General features: G+C 34.9%; 1 long non-coding RNA gene across 3 annotated transcripts in view; it reads right to left on the bottom strand.

Moving 5' to 3' along the window:
* Nucleotides 1–14,258, bottom strand: part of LOC309656292 — a 157,192-nt gene that overhangs the window by 21,275 nt on the left and 121,659 nt on the right. Inside the window, exon 2 of one of the 3 annotated variants that reach the window (XR_014261264.1) lies at nucleotides 12,298–12,346. The exons of the other annotated variants lie outside the window; for them this stretch is intronic. This is a non-coding gene — a long non-coding RNA (uncharacterized lncRNA). The remainder of the gene's footprint in view (nucleotides 1–12,297; nucleotides 12,347–14,258) is intronic. 3 annotated transcript variants of the gene reach the window in all.

The raw sequence follows: 14,258 nt of genomic DNA, 5'->3' as shown, positions 1-14,258 counted from the left end.
CATCTTTTCCAACCACAACACTGAGATTAGAAATCAATTACAGGAAAAATACTGTAAAAAACACAAACACATGAAGCCTAAACAATATGTTACTAAACAACCAATGGATCACTGAAGAAATCAAAGAGGGTATCAAAAAATACCTAGATACAAATGACAATGAAAACACAACAATCCAAAACCTATGGGACGCAGCAAAAGCAGTTCTAAAAGGGGAGATTATAGGAATACAGTCTTACCTCAGGAAACAAGAAAAGTCTCAAATAAACAACCTAACCTTACACCTAAAACAACTAGAGAAAGAAGAACAAACAAAAGCTAAAGTTAGTAAAAGGAAAGAAATCATAAATATCAGAGCAGAAATAAATGAAACAGAGACGAAGAAAACAATAGCAAAGATCAATGAAACTAAAAGCTGGTTCTTTTAAAAGATAAACAAAATTGATAAACCTTTAGCCAAAGTCATCAAGAAAAAAAGGGAGAGGACTCAAATCAATAAAATTAGAAATGAAAAAGGAGAAGTTACAACTGACACCACAGAAATACAAAGGATCATAAGAGACTACTACAAGCAACTATAGGCCAATAAAATGGACAACCTAGAAGAAATGGACAAATTCTTATAAAGGTACAACCTTTCAAGACTGAACCAAGAAGAAATGAACAGACAAATCACAAGTACTGAAATTGAAACTATGATTTAAAAACTCCCAGCAAATGAAAGTCCAGGACCAGATGGCTTCACAGGCAAGTTCTATCAAACATTTAGAGAAGAGTTAGAACCTATCCTTCTCAAACTACTCCAAAAATTGCAGATGAAGGAACACTCTCAAGCTCATTCTATGAGGCCACCATCACCCTGATACCAAAATGAGTTAAAGACATCAAGAGACTGGCAACTTAAAACAATCTTGTACATATATAGACTGCTATACTGAAACCTCATGGTAAATGCAAACCAAAAATCTATGACAGATATACACACACAAAAGAAAAAAGAATTCAAATACAACACTAAAGGAAGCCATCAAATCACAAGAGAAGAGAACAGAAGAGGAAAAGTAGAAAAAAGACCTATGAAAACACTCCCAAAACAGTTAACAAAATGGCAATAAGAACGTACATATTGGTAATTACCTTAAATGCAAATGGATTAAATGCTCCAACCAAAATACATAGACAGCCTGAATGGATAGGAAAACAAGACTCATATATATGCTGTCTACAAGAGGCCCACTTCAGACCTAGGGACACGTACAGACTGAAAGTGAGGGAATGGAGAAATGTATTCCATGCAAATGAAATGAAAAGAAAGCTGGAGTAGCAATACTGATATCAGACAAAATAGACTTTAAAATAAAGAATGTTACAAGAGACAAGGAAGGACATTATATAATGATCAAGGGATAAATCCAAGAAGAAGATATAACAATTGTAAATATATATGCACCCAACATAGGAGCAACTCAATATATAAGGCAAATGCTAACAACCATAAAAGGGGAAATCAACAGTAACACAATAATAGTGGGGAACTTTAACACCCCACTTACACCAATGGACAGATTATCCAGACAGAAAATTAATAAGGAAACACAATGAAACTAAAAGCTGGTTCTTTGAGAAAATAAACAAAATTGATAAACCTTTAGCCAGACTCATCAAGAAAAAAAGGGAGAGGGCCCAAATCAATAAAATTAGAAATGAAAAAGGAGAAGTTACAACAGACACCACAGAAATACAAAGGATCATAAGAGACTACTACAAGCAACCATCTGCCAATAACATGGACAACATAGAAGAAATGGACAAATTCTTAGAAAGATACAATCTCCCAAAACTGAACAAGGATGGCTTCAGAGGTGAAGTCTATCAAACGTTTAGAGAAGAGTTAACACCTATCCTTCTGAAACAATTCCAAAAAATTTCCAAGGAAGGAACACTCCCAAACTCATCGTATAAGGCCACTATCACCCTGATACCAAAACCAGACTAAGATACCATACCACAAAAAAAGAAAATTACAGGCCAATATCACTGAAGAACATAGACACAAAAATCCTCAACAAAATACTAGCAAACCAAATCCAACAATACATTAAAATCCCACCGTGATCATGTGGGATTTATCCCAGGGATGCAAGGATTTTTCAATATCCACAGATCAATCAGTGTGATACACCACATTAACAAATTGAAGAATAAAAACCATATGATCATCTCAAAGATGCAGAAAAAGCTTTTGACAAAATCTAACACCAATTTATGATAAAAACTCTACAGACAGTGGGCATAGAGGGAACATACCTCAACATAATAAAGGTCATATGTGACAAACCCACAGCTAACATCATATTCAATGGTGAAAAGCTGAAAGCATTTCCTCTAAGATCAGGAACAAGACAAGAATAAGACAAGAAGTGCCCTTTTACTTCTTTATCATCAGAGTGCCAGAACACAATTGACCTCTTTGCCTCCACGGGATTGTGGCATCGGCCACGTGGTATCTCCAGGTCCTATGTATGTCAGTTGCTGCAGAGATGGATTTGGAAGATGGAAGAGAGATGCCCAAGCAACAAGATCCCAAGTCTAACTAAACACCACAAGAAATCTTGAGATGTGGGAAGCAGGGGCCTCTCATCTCCTGCTGGCTGGAGCCAAGGAAGTTGAAAAGCTCACTTTTTTGGAAGCACCTGTCCAGAAGGTGAACTTGCTTTCTGAGAGATGGAGAGTAATTTATTTGTTTTGCTACATATTGTTCCATATTTCTTTTAAAGGGACAATAAAGCAGACTGTGATGGGGAGCATGCCAGGTGTGGGCTTGGATGTTCCAGTGGCACATTTCCATGTGTTAAGATATTCACTCACCTCCAGTGTTCCTGCCCACTCCTCTTTTCCACTGAAAGACCCACTAATACTCCAAACTTCCCGTCTCCTTTAGAGAGACATGAAACTGTCAAAGGAGCTAGACAATAAAAGGGTATGTTCCTAAAAAAAAATTTTTAAAAAGTGGTGCCACTCTCACCACTTTTATTCAACATAGTTTTGGAAGTCCTAGTCATGGCAATCAGAGAAGAAAAAGAAATAAAAGGAATCCAAATTGGAAAAGAAGAAGTAAAACTGTCACTGTTGGCAGTTGACATGATACTATACATAGAAAATTCTAAAGATGCTACCAGAAAAGTATGAGAGCTCATCAATGAATTTGGTAAAGTTGCAGGATACAAAATTAATACACAGAAATCTCTTGCATTCCTATACACTAACAATGAAAGATCAGAAAGAGAATTTAAGGAAACAGTCCCATTTACTGTCATATCAAAAAGAATAAAATACCTAGGAATAAACCTACCTAAGAAGGCAAAAGACCTGTACTCAAAAAATTATAAGATACTGATGAAAGAAATTGAAGATGACACAAACAGATGGAAAGATATACCGTGTTCTTGGGTTGAAAGAATCAATATAGTCAAAATGACTGTACTACCCAAGTTAATCCACAGCTTCAATGCAATCCCTATCAAATTACTAACAGATTTTTTTTTTTGCAGATTTAGAGCAAAAAATCTTAAAATTTATGTGGAAACACAAAAGACCCTGAATAGCCAAAGCAATCTTGAGAAAGATAAACAGAACTGGAGGAATCAGGCTCCCTGACTTCAGACTATACTATAAAGCCACAGCAATCAAAACAGTATGATACTGGCACAAAAACAGACTTATAGATCAATGGAACAGGATAGAAAGCCCAGAAATAAACCCATACACCTATGGTCAATTAATCTACGACAAAAGAGGCAAGAATATACCATGGAGAAAGACAGTCTCTTCAATAACTGGTGCTGGGAAAACTGGACAGCTACATGTAAAAGAATGAAATTAGAACATTTGCTAACACCATATACCAAAAAAACCCTCAAAATGGATTAAAGACCTAAATGTAAGACTGGATACTACAAAACTCTTAGAGGAAAACATAGGTAGACATAAATTTACTCTTTGACATAAATTGTAGCAATATCTTTTTGCATTCACCTCCTAGAATAATGAAAATAAAAACAAAAATAAACAAATAGAACTAGTTAAATTTAAAAGCTTCTGTACATCAAAGGAAACCATAAACAAAATGAAAAGACAACTCACAGAATGGGAGAAAATATTTGCAAACGATGTGACTGACAAGGGATTAATCTCCAAAATATATAAATAGCTCATGCTGCTCAATAGCAAAAAAACAAACAACCCAATCGAAAAATGGGTGGTAGATCTAAATGGACAATTCTCCAAAGAAGACATATAGTTGGCCAGAAAGCACATAAAAAGATGCTCAACATCACTAATTATTAGAGAAATGGAAATCAAAACTACAATGAGGTATCACCTCACACTAGTCAGAATGGCCATCATCAAAAAGTCTACAAACAATAAATGCTGGAGAGGGTGTGGAGAAAAGGGAACCCTCCTACACTGTTGGTGAGAATGTAAATTGGTACAGCCACTTTGGAGAACAGTACTAAAAACAGAGCTACCAATCTAGCTCTAGACCCAGCAATCCCACTCCTGGGCATATAGCAGGAGAAAACCAAAATTTGAAAAGATACATGCACCCCAATGTTCATTGCAGCACTATTTACAATAGCCAGGACATGGAAGCAACCTAAGTGTCCATTGACAGAGGAATGGATAAAGAAGATGTGGTATATATATATAATGGAATGTTACTCAGCCATAAAAAGAATGAAATAATGCCATTTGCAGCAAAATGAATGGATCTGGGGATTATCATACTAAGTGAAGTCAGACAAAGACAAATATATCATATGATATCACTTATATGTGGAATCTAAAAAAAAAAAAGATACACATGAACTTATAAACAAAACAGAAACAGACACCCAGACTTGGGAAACAAACTTACGGTTACCAAAGGGGAAATGTTGCGGCAGGGTGGAATAAATTAGGAGGTTGCGATTAACATATACACAGTACTATATGTAAAACAGATAATCAACAAGGACCTACTGTATAGCACAGGGAACTGTATTTAATACTCTGTAATAACCTCTATGGGAAAAGAATCTGAAAAAGAAAGATACATGTATATGTATAACTAAATCACTTTTCTGTACACCTGAAACTAACACAACATTGTAAATCAAATATACTCCAATATAAAATAAAATAAATAAAAGAAAATCATTTTCTCCTTTAATCTACCTGTATAGTAAATTATAGTTGTATATTTAATAGCATTAAATCACACTGAAATTCCTATAATAAATGTAATCAGGCTTTAATATGTTTTTGTGGAATTTTTCATATAAATTCATGAATGAAATGGGCTTGTGATTTTCCTACCTTGAACACCATTTTTTGATTTCAGAATTATACTAGTCATATTATGACTTTACAGTGCCCTCTATTTTTATGTCCTCTGGAAAAATTTATGTAATATTGAAATGGTATGTTCCTTCAATGATCGGTAGAACTTTTCAGGAAAATCATCTGGTTCTGGCTTTCAAACACTTTAATGAATATAGAATATATAGTTTTTCAATGTCTTTTCAAGTCATTTGTACTAAGTTACATTTTTCTAGAAATGTGTCATTTTTCTAATTTTCAAATTTGTCATTAAGAGATTCATAGTTCTTAGTCACAATTAAATCTAACTTGTATACAGATAGAAAACCCAGAGATAAACCCATGCACCTATGGTCAACTAATCCATGACAAAGGAGGCAAACATATACAATGGAGAAAAGACAGTCTCTTCAAAACTGGTGCTGGGAAAACTGAACAGCTATATGTAAAAGATGAAATTAGAACACTCCCTAACACCATACACAGAAATAAACTCAAAATGGATTAAAGACCTAAATGTAAGACCAGACACTATAAAACTCTTCGAGGAAAACATAGGAAGAACACTCTTTGACATGAATCACAGCAAGATCTTTTTTGACCCACCTCCTAGAGTAATGGAAATAAAAACAAAAATAAACAAATGGGACCTAATGAAACTTAAAAGCTTTTGCACAGAAAAAGAAACTATAAAACAAGATGAAAAGACAACCCTTAGAATGCGAGAATATATTTGCAAATGAATCAACGGACAAAGGATTAATCACCAAAATATATAAAAAAACTCATGCAGCTCAATATTAAAAAACAACCCAATCAAAAAATGGGCAGAAGACCTAAATAGACATTTCTCCAAAGAGGACATATAGATGGCCAAGAGGCACATGAAAAGCTGCTCAACATCGCTAATTATTAGAGAAATGCAAATCAAATCAAAACTACAATGAGGTATCACCTCATGCCAGTTAGAATGGGCATCATCAGAAAATCTACAAACAATAAATGCTGGAGAGGGTGTGGAGAAAAGGGAACCCTCTTGCACTGTTGGTGGTAATGTAAATTGATACAGCCACTATGGTGAACAGTATGGAGGTTCCTTAAAAAGCTAAAAATAGAATTACCATATGATCCAGCAATCCTACTACTGGGCATATACCCAGAGAAAACCATAATTCAAAAAGACACATGCACCCCAACATTCATTGCAGCAATGTTTACAATAGCCAGGTCATGGAAGCAACCTAAATACCCATCAACAGACAAATGGATAAAGAAGATGTGGTACATATATACAATGGAATATTACTCAGCCATAAAAAGGAATGAAATTGGGTCATTTGCAGAGACGTGAATGGACCTAGAGACTGTCATACAGAGTGGAATAAGTCAGAAAAAGAAAAACAAATATCGTATATTAATGCATATTTGTGGCATCTAGAAAAAATGGTACAGATGAACCGGTTTGCAAGGCAGAAATAGAGACAGAGATGTAGAGAACAAACCTATGGACACCAAGGGGGGAAAGCAGGGGTGGGATGAATTGGGAGATTAGGACTGACATATATACACTAATATGTATAAAATAGATAACTAATAAGAACCTGCTGTATAAAAAAAATTTTTTTAATTACTGTTAAAGAAAAAAATCTAACCTGTATACAATTATTTCCCATTTTCTTACTAATATTGTTTATGCATCATCTCCATTTTTTTTTTTAATCAATTTTACTTTAGGTTCTCTTCAAAGAACCATTTCTTTGTAGATACTCTCTTTTGCATTTTTGTTTTTTATTTTTAATTTTATTTGTATTATTTCTAGTCTTCTATTGCTTTAGGTCTATCTATCATATTTAAGTTTATTGTTCTTTTCCTGATTTATTATATTAGATGCTTAGGTTGTTATTTTTCAGCAATTTTTTTATGTAATGTAATGATTTAGGGCTGTAAACATCCTTCAAATTATCACTTTTGCTGCATTCTACAAATTTTGTATAGTTTAATTACATTCAGTTTTGTTTTGTTCCTCCAATTCCATTCTATCTTCTTTATACTGTCAGTAATTGTGAACTATATTTTTAGTTTCTAAATTGTTTTTAAAATGTATCTTTTTGTTATTAATTTCTTACTAAATTGGATTGCCACAAAAAATCATGGGCCTAAGGCATAGTTTCCTTTCCTTATCCCAGTACTAGTGTTAGCATTTACCCCAAAGGCAGAATTTACTTTCCTATTTGCTTTTATCTTGCCACTCTTTTTCCACTTTCAGCTCACTGTTCTTTTTCTTATGTGTTTATTCGTTCTAGGAAAGTTTTGCTCTTACACATGATTTCAGCAATGCATTAAAGAATAGTTGTGCTAGTGTATCCAGAACCTAGTTAGTTTCTAGTAGTGAAGCCTTTCATAACAACTGCTTAATACCTAGAAAACTCTAAGAATCTTCTCCAACTACATGTTGGCAATTTTTATTCACAAAGTCAAATGAAAATATAGGGCATTCAAAAGCTTGGAATGTTGTCCAATATTTTCACCTATTCAGACTACTCAACTCTTTATGGTTCCCCAACTGCATGCTAAGAAGCATAATGTCCAGAACTAGTAGTCTAAAAAGGTTTGCTTTAACTAAGTTTGCTTAATTTCAGGTTCACACCATTTCTGGTGTACGTAATTATGTATATTGATTTAAGAGATCTTCCTTTCTGGCTCTTAGTGAAAAACAAGTAAACGGAATAGATGGTATTGTCAAATTTTCTTGGCTATATAAAGAGGTGATTGGAATAGATAAGCTCTAAGATGCCTTTCAGTTCTAAGAAAATATGCCTGTGTCTATAAACAATAAAACAGTATTTCCCATTAATTATGTGCCAGTAAATAAATGAGAGTTAAGTAAACATTGCATTTTCCCTGTTAATGGAGTAGCAACTTCTAAAGTATCTTTTCACCCTTTAGTCCTTACAACAATCTAATGCCCTCAAGTCACTAATAATTGTTGCTGTATTTACCTGTGATTTATGGATTGAGATTTAGCGCAGTCTTTGTTAGTAAACGCAGGTGGGTAATCCATCCCTAAAATCAAAGTTCAAGTATGTACCCTCGGAACAGGACTCCCGGTAGAGAGCGATAGCTCATCTTGCATCCCGTAACCAGACAGTTCAGAAAGAACAGGCTTATTAACCTGAGGCAAATTCGACCCAGTGTTATTTATGAAGTCAGAAACCAGGAAGAGGAAACTGAGTTTGTAAGGTTAAGAAAATATAAGGAGTGACCTTGAGAACAATTGTCATGTTCTGCGGAAATAAGTACTGAAAGAATATTTATTGAAAATACAGGTAGTATGTATATACACACATGAATTCACACACACACACACATACCTATATGAAATGAACTTCTAAGAATATATCATTACTTTCTCTGCAAAAGTCCTCTAAAACTAGGCTTTCATTTTACTCAGAATAATTTAAATTTAATTGAAGTACTGAAATACAGTAGAGTCCTTAATGGCCTTTGCAGGGTCTTAAATATATTCAAAGATCTATAAATAAAACTTCAGAAAATAAAACTGGAAAATGTTCATTCCTGAGATCAGATTCATAGGAAATCTGTACATGTAACCACTATTGGCTTTAACTGTTACATAATAATGTAATGTAAAAATAATAAATATTACTATGCACAATGGAGATAATTATGTAGGCAATAATTTCACTTTATAAAAGTTAGTAAAAGGATTCAAGATTGATAGACTTGTATGAATCACACTACTGTAAGGTACAAAATTTTATATTTTTCAACTGGAAAGGTTGACAGTTGAAATATATGTGAAGGAATACTAAGCAGCATACAGATATTCTTATTAAATTAGATAACTCAATAAATCAAAATCAATCTCTGCCATTAACTTTCTGGAAGTAAATGAACTTAGTGTCTTTTTATTTTTTAAGGTTTGAAATTCCTGCTTATTCTCTAGTTTTCAATTATAATTGAGAGAACTTAAGTCTAAAAGAGGAAAAAAAAATGTCTGGGTAATTTATCTTATAGCATTAATGGGTAAAACAGAGGCTTCTATATAGTCATTTTAAGAAGCAGCTCATTCAGAAATGGACTGGAATGTTCTCCTCTCACTCTCAGAATGTTCTTCTTGTGTATCAATTTTCTTGTGGGAAGTGAATATAGGGTAACAGCAGCATTGTTTGTCAATGTCTTCATGTGACTGTTAGCAATGCATCCTTGCGCATATTGTTTCAGACAAAAAATTAGTATTTTGCATTAGAAGAGGATAATTAGGCAATAAGATACAAAAGCGAGTGTGGTTATCATGAGATAAACACACACATGGGGTGTTATGAGGCACAGCCAAGTGTCTGTAATCCCTCTAGGGTATGATTATCTCGTGATAACCACACACCCTGGAGTTGCCTTATTGCTATTATAAAATATCTTTATTATAGGAAGAAATGTGCATTTCTGTGCAGAAAGGAGACGGAGCTGGCAATTTAGAATGCAGAACAGCAGTTTCAGCTGAGCTACGTGGTTTACATAGATTAATCTATCCCATTGGAATGTTTCCCCAGCCAAAAAAAATGTTCCCTAAATCCAAGCAGTCATAATCTATAGTGATGTGCAGCTATTTGGAGCATTTGAGAAATTCCCTGCCTGGTTCTTAAGCTGTTGGTTTGATGGTTGCATGGGGTGAATGCTGAGATGCACAATGGCAAGAGGATCTACACAGTGTCCTGAGAACCCAAATTGTGATTCATGGAAATGACAAAATTCTGGACAACTTTTTCTGGTTTCTTGATCAGAATTAATGTTTTAAATTCCTTACAGAAACAGCATCTAATAACTGAAAAGATAGTAAGGGAGAGAAATTACTAGGGTCGAAACATGAAGATTGAGATGAACTCAAAATGGTGAGAAAAGAGTTTAATGAATGTCCTAGATAAGAGATTACAAACTTGAGGCCAATAGACTAAAGAAACCAAGGGCTTTAAACCTAAAGAAAAGAAGGCCAAGGGAAAGAATGATATACATCCATAAATACCTGAATTATAATCATATGAACTGGATTTATTCTCTATGGCTCCAGAGACAGAATTAATTTAAGTAAAAATCATAGGAAAAAGGATTTCATTTTACTATAAGAATCCACTTCTAAAATTTGAGTGATTACAAAATATACCTGTTTTTCCTGGAAAAAAATATTCAAGCAAAGACTGAGTGATACATTGAGATTCCTCCATTAGAGATTTCCCGTATCTCAAAAACTGATTCTATAATAAAAATAAAAGTTATGGCTATATATAAAATCTGAGAAGACGATTCAACAACACCTAATATGCAAGAACTGGAAAGAGACTGTGAACCTAAAGTATTTCTTAGATATCTTCTATTAGGAATAGAAATAACTAGTTCTTATATGTCATGAATTTTTAGGTATACTAAATATAATAAGATTCAATTGTATTGAGACATCCTTGTGTATATGTATAGAGGATTGGCTTGCATGAACCTATTTGATTTAAAAATTACAGCTCACTCTTCTGTGAAGCTGATCAATTATTAATCTAATATTCTAAAACTGTCTTGAAAACAGGTTGGGCGGTAAACATTTTATTTCAATAAATTTCCATTGTTAAATTGTAAGGTAATATCAGCAATGGACCAGCCTATAAATTGTGTGTAAAATAAAAATCAATATTTATATTCATGTTGGGCAGCCAAATCCTTGGAAAAAATTCAGAGAATTTAGCCCAGTTTTGGTACTTTCACAGTACTCATCAAAATGTGTCAACTCTAATGTAAGACTGTTGCTTAATATAGGATATGAAATCGATGTAATTGATTTGATTGAATTTTTAAAAAACCTTCTAAGAATATATGCCATACTTTTTAAAAATGCAACAAAGCCAATAATTGGTTTAAGTGTAAAAATAAATTGTGTCTAGAGATCTCCTACCCAGCCATGGTGATGCTTTATTGGTTTCTGCATTTCACTAACTGATATGCTTTCATGTAAAATCAATACCTCACAGTCTAATATATTTTGCATTGTTATGGTGTGGGTTCTATAGGCTAAACTACATTTTTGATGTATAACTCCAAATCTTTATTTTACAATAAAACTTGCCATAGAGAAAATTTAAAGGGGCACCATTTGCTTTCTAAATATGCAAAAGCATCTTTCACATAATTGACAATTGTTTCAACGTAATGCTATCATTTCTAGTTTAAATCCCCATCTTTTAGTTTAGCCCTAGGCCATACCTTTTAAAGAAATTGCCATCCATGAAATATCAGATGCTCCAACAGGGCCAGACTTGTGTACCTCCCTAGTAGAGCTGTGTGAAAATTTCACACCTACACTGAAACTGCCAAAATATGCTTCTTCACTCTTTTCAGTACCAATGGGAAAACATATATTTTTCCCCTTTGGGCAGTTTTGACAGTTTTAATACAAGTGAAAAGCAGTTTTTGCCAGCATAAAAAAGGGAAAAAGAGAGAAATCTTGAAATTACAATGTGAGAACCTCAGAGTCTTAGGAGGAGGTGGAGGGGAGAGGAAAGTGAAAATCTAATACTTAATCTTATCCAAGGCTGACCACATGATAAGCAGTGTTCAGTGTTTGCTGGGGAGGATCACAGCAAGTGAAAGAGGCTAAATATTATAAGGGTAAAGCCAATACTAAACAAAAATAATAAAAAATGGCAATAAAACTTGAGCCTCCTGCAGCATTTTCCCTCAGAGTTAGATCCTAAGTAAAGTCAATTACTTCTATGAATCTATTCCACATTGCCAAGCTTACTTTCTTCCCTGCTGGCCCCCACCCTGTGTACTGTCAAAATTTAGAAATCTTCCTTGGCTTTAAGGAGAGAAATAAAAATATAAAAGTCAACTAATATATCCCTGAGCCATTTCATTGCCCTATGGAAAAATCACCTTTTATTTTTCATTTTCTTTCTCTTGAAATTTTTGAGGAATCCTGCACCTGTATGGGAAAGAAAGAAGCTTCTTTGCTGAAAGGGTTTTAAATAGAAAATTGTTATTTACAATGACCACTTTCCTCAATCACTGCAATCCCAGAACACTCAAAAGGCTTGAGTGTTCTAACAGGTCTAGAAAATACATATAGATGTAGCTCAGGGAATTCAGCCGAGCAGAGAATTCTGCTGGACTCATGGATTCCTATAGCATTTTTACACTCTTTAGTCATGCTTTAAAACAATTGAATACCCAACATAAATATCAAGTCAATGGAAAATCAAATGTGCTGAACCATTTTGCTTCCACCCAAACTCATCTGGTAGAGTATTATACTTTCAGACCACGTGAAATGAATTTTAACTTGACTCATGTGGAAATCTGTACTACATGTAGTTCAAAGCATTTACATAAAGATGCATCTCTTGTCACTTTGAAGATAGGGTTACTGTGTAATGAGAGACAGAAATGATGGACCTTTTATAAATATATGAAGAGGGGAAATAGCTTTCGTCTTGTTTGGCTTTTGTGATAATTTTAGAAGGGGGACAATTCTGAGTTCTATATTTGTAATTTAGAGAAAAACTGCTGGTGAATGTATCTGAGAAATGCATTTGCCCTTTGGATTATTTTGTACTTTGTCCATTAAATAATGAAAAGAGTCATTTGAGTAAATGCTATTATTTTAACTTTTGTGTACCCAATTACTGTAGACTGTTGGATTTGGGAAACTAACACCTAGGCATAGATAAGCAGAAACTATACCATGTGTCAATATTTTTGGGGGGAAGTAGACAGAGGTGTAAATTTGTTTTACTCTTTGTATAGTAGAAAAATAAACATGGACTTTTCCAATGACATCACACTAACTTTGTACTCTTATTCGTAGCTGAGGGTCAACTTTCTCTCCCAGGGACTCCTTCCAATCAATCATCTTCCAATATGGTGGTTCTGGGAATTGGGGCTGGGCAGACAGTGCCTTTGCACTGCCAATTGTGCCTTCCATGGAGTCATTTCCGGCTACTTTCCTCTACTGAGGTAGGACCTCCAGGCGGCCCATGTGCCCCCCGCCCCATGCCTGCTAATGCCAACTCCAATCCAACAATCTAGTTCTGAAGCCACCTGTGCTGCCTCAGCACCACTGAGACAGGTGTTACCATTGAAACTGCCTGCCTGTATTGCCTTGTCTGGAGACCCTGGAAGGTTGCTCCCAACTAACTCTGCATTGCTCTTTCCAAACAGACTTTGGGTGAAAAATGTTGTTTCTTGTTAAAAATGTTTAGCTTTCTCTTTCCTGAGGACTCAGATACATGTGCATAGGGGCCAGTCAAAAAGATGTGCAGGTGACCTACCTGATGTTATCCTCAGTGCTGTTCCTTTCCTTCAACAATGTAAGAAATGCTATGGGACAAAGCTCTTGACGTTGGCTTCCTCTTTGGACAATTTTTTTTTTTTTCAGATGCCTCCTCTGCTCATCCTGACTCCCAGACAAGTGAACATACCCCAAGTACACAGATGGTTTGGCCAAATTGTGGCAGACCCTGCTAATTTTCTTCTAGTGTCCATTTGCTCCTTCTTCATTTTAGTTATAGAATCTCAGTAGGGCATGTGGCAAGTCAGCTAGACCCAATATTTCCCAGCCTCCCTTATGGTAACATATGACTTAGTGACTAAGTTCTTGCAGTAGGTTTGACAAGAAGTGGCCTTTTGAGGTTTTGACCTTAAAGGCTGTCCCACATACATTTCTCTCTTTCTCCTGGCTGGGAAACGGCAACAGCTGGAATAGCTGCCTTGGGCCAGAGATGGGAGGCACACACTGAGGATGGCAGAGTATCCAGCAGCCTGAGCACTACATTTCCTATGGACAAAAGGAAGCCTCCACCCCTGGACTGCTCAACTCTGAGCTGTAATGCGAGAGG

The sequence above is a fragment of the Balaenoptera physalus genome (assembly GCF_965194825.1).
Source record: "Balaenoptera physalus genome assembly, chromosome: 2".
Lineage (NCBI taxonomy): Eukaryota > Metazoa > Chordata > Mammalia > Artiodactyla > Balaenopteridae > Balaenoptera > Balaenoptera physalus.
Note: the sequence above shows the minus strand (reverse complement) of the source record. Positions and strands in the feature narration are given on the sequence as shown.